Below are 4,135 nucleotides of genomic sequence, written 5' to 3'. Positions count from 1 at the left end.
TAAAAGTTATTAATATCATATTTAATTTTCATGTCACTAATAAACAAATACAACATAAAAAAATGAACTTTAAAAGAAAAAAAAGTCGTCAAAAAGTAATAAATTATTAACGGTCTAAGTTCAAATTATGTTTTATCCATAACTGGTTATGTACCAACACTTTGAATAGCGGAAACAAGAAGTTATGTCTACATTAACCTGTTCGAGGGGAATTTAAATTTGCTAGTCATTTGTTACTGTTCATATTAATAGATATAGGAAGATGTGGTGTGAGTGTCAATGAGACAACCCTCCATCCAAATAACAATTTAAAAAAAGTAAACCATTATAGGTCAATGTACGGCCTTCAACGCGGAGCCTTGGCTCACACCGAACAACAAGCTATAAAGGGCCCCAAAATTACTAGTGTAAAACCATTCAAACGGAAAAACCAACGGTCTAATCTATATAAAAAAAAACGAGAAACGAGAAACACGTATAAATTACATAAACAAACGACAACTACTGTACATCAGATTTCTGACTTAGGACAGGTGCAAACATTTGCAGCGGGATTATACGTTTTAATGGTACCAAACCTTCTCCCCTTTTCTGAAACAATAGCATAACATCACAACATAGAAAACTTACGATAAAATATTAATTGACAGGCTTAACTCAATCAAGGTTATATACAGATTCAAGAAATACACATTATACGATAAAGAAATCACTATCATATTTTCAAGATGTGCGTGAAAAATAACTGCAATTTGCTTGAAATCAAGTCATTTTACCGTGCCTAGAAATTTAGAAACGATACTGGTAAAATTATCGAACCTTTAAATAAACTTGTTCAAAAAGGTTACCAATTCAACACTGTAATTAGATCATTGAATATTGTTTTATTGGTATTAGTATTGATTTTTTTATCAGTCAATTAAAAGGAAACTAAATATTTATTTTATATACATATACACATTCATGGATCTAAAATCTGTCGATACATGTATCTTGGTATAATAACTATTGCACAAGGTCATGTTTTTCTCTGACTGTTAATGACGTCTTTACACTAAACCCATTGAATGTTGGACGTGTACTGATTGATAATTTAGTCTTTGATGCATGATTTTTTTTAATTATTTGTTAGTGACTTTGAAATAGCTGTCAGTAAATGCGAGTACTCTCATACTAACTGTACTTATAGTGTGTGGTTATTTTTTTGCTTGGGATATACAAGTACCCGGCCACGTCCACTCTGTGTTTTTGTTATATGTATTTATATTTGTATCCATCTGATCATGATAAGCTAAGCCTTTTTCCACTGATTGCTATAGTTCGTTCTTGTGTTGTAATGTTACACCACTGTGCCAGGTTAGGGAAGGTTGGGATCACGCTAACATGTTTTACCCCGCCACATTATGTATGTAGGTGCCTGTCCCAAGTCAGGAGCCAGTATTTCAGTAGTTACCGGTTGTTGATGTGTTACATACTTGTACATACACTATGCCGTTAATTTTCTCTTTTGAATTGTATTACATTTGTCATTTCGGGGCCTTTTATAGCTAACTATGCGGTATGGGCTTTGTTCATTGTTGAAGGCCGTATGGTGCTCTATAGTTGTTAATTTCTGTGTCATTTGGGCTCTTGTGGAGAGTTGTCTCATTAGCAATTATACCGCATCTTCTTTTTTATATTGAATTATAACTGTACATTCAATATGACAATCTTTTTTTAAGTACACCGTACAACAATGAACACGAACTCATGTCGACATTTTTAACAACGAAACTATCTTTAAGCTCAAGATTTTTCTTTTTCAGTTGGTTTCAGATTTCCGAATTCATTTAAAAGAGACCGGCTGGAGGGATGAAACAATCATGATGAGACAAATGTATAGGCTACAGCGACTTTTATACGTGTATAAAATAGTCTGGAAATGATGGGACCCTCTTGCTGTGTCTCATTGGACATATCTTTTGTCATAACGCAGTCATTTATCATGGGTGTTTTCTTCTTTCTGTTGTACACAAAATAATGATTCCCAACCATTTTTCCTCAGAAAATACAGATTCAATAAATCATTGTCTAAGCAGAAAAAAATCCCGGAAGGAATAACCAATACTAGAATTCAAATATTTTTAATGACAAGTACAGTCATTAACCTTAGACTAAACGGTATTCAACGCACCTTGATATGCGATAAAATACATGTATGATCATGTTAATAAACATGTTCACTTTTTAAACGTTTGAAGAAGTCTTGTCTTATATAATGACCCTTTGACAATGTGTGAACAATTATGTTCTTTTTTTCTTTAATGATTAAACAAACTTAATATCTGTTTAACTTTTTTTTTGCACTGAAATAAGAAATAGTGATGTTATCAGAGACAAATTATTGTGTATTATATGTCTCTGATGTTATACATTGAAGAATCACAATATTACAATCAAAACATTACAATTCCTTCGTACAAAGAGGGGAAAAAGGGTGCTATTCTGTTAAAATTTTACAACATTACAATATAATCTAAAGTTGTAAAAATTTAACAAAATAGGCCCAATCACTTGTTTTAACATATTCCTCGACAAATACATTATTCGTTTGTTATGTCTATACTTGTTAATTCAATTGTGTATAAATACTTGTTTATAATTTTTATAAGCAAGATTCGGACTCAGGACTTAACACTGAACACAGTCCATCTGTAATAAAAGGATAAGTATTCCATGCTGAATTATTGGTTTATTCATCGCTAGTTCCAGAGTCTCAAAAGTTACGTTTCACCAGTATTCAGAGTTCTTATTGCTATTCAGAGCAATCGTTCGTTGTGTGATCAGGTGTATCACATAGTTTCAGTAACAAGAGGCCATTCAGTCAGGCTCTTTTTACACACCCGAAAAGTCACCCTCATTTCCCCGGTGACACTTATTTGAAATGCAAACTTCATTCCTCGTGTCACCGAAAAAACAAACGTTAAAGCCTCTGTCACACCTTAACGGATAGCTCGAACGGACGCCTAACGGATAACTTTTTTTCAATACGTTCATGTCCGTTAGACGTCCGTTCTTATCCGTTAAACGTCCGTCCATATCTGTTTAGCGTACGTTTTATCCGTCGACGTCTGTTCTGTCCGGTGGAAAATTTGGAGCATGTTCAAAACTCTGAACGGACGCCCAACGGATGAAATGTCCGTTGAACGTCCGGTATGCGTCCGTTTTGTACGGTGCTCGTCCGTTTCGTTTCCGTTTTGTATCCGTTACGTGTCCGTTGTACATCCGTTGAAGGTCTGGCAGATAAATTCACCAACGGACTTCTACCGGACGTTTAACGGATAAAACGGATGATGAACGGATCTGAAACGGATAAATGTCAATTGAAAATTTTGCGTAGGAAATGACAATTATTGGTATGTTAGTTTGCTTAAGGTTCGTGAATTCTTATTATTTATAATCGATCTTAGAGTAAGGGCTAGTCTTCACAATCATGCAGCTCTTATTCAGGCCAGACACTGCCCTTTGGCGGCATTTTGAAGAACAAACCAAAACCAGTTGAACAGAAACATTTTAAATATTTATGTGATTTACATGTATTATCATTGTCGCCTTTAATTTTTCCGTATATCTTCTTCGTCCGTTTTATCCGGTACTCGTCGGTAGAATGTACGTTCGACGTCCTTTGTATCCGGTACGTTTCCGGTTCTTGTACGTTGCATATCCGTTGTGTGTCTGTTATGCATTCGTTACGCGTCCGTTTCATTTGGTCAGTACATCAACGGACTCCTAACGGATGACTATTTTGTCAACCGACAACTTTTATTTTCATCCATTAGGCGTCCGTTCGTGCCATCCGGTAAGGTGTGACCGAGGCTTAAACAAACGAACGAAAAAATTAATGAATTAACGAATATCACATAATTTGAATAATAAAAGATTTTTGTGAAAATCCAATGTCTTCATCGTAAAATGACTACATTAACACATGTCATTTTCCCACAAGATATGAGTTTCTTTTGAAGCATTGCGATAAATGTTTTATCTGTTTATACATACTCAAGTCAAAATGGAGATAACACTTTGTTTGACAATGATTTGTCAAGGTCACGTAAGGGAAGAATGCTTTAATAGTTTCACATAAATACGCCAAAAA

The sequence above is a fragment of the Mytilus edulis genome, chromosome 6 (genome assembly GCF_963676685.1).
Source record: "Mytilus edulis chromosome 6, xbMytEdul2.2, whole genome shotgun sequence".
NCBI classification, from domain to species: domain Eukaryota; kingdom Metazoa; phylum Mollusca; class Bivalvia; order Mytilida; family Mytilidae; genus Mytilus; species Mytilus edulis.
The sequence above is the reverse complement of the archived record's forward strand: the minus strand, read 5'-3'. Positions refer to the sequence as shown.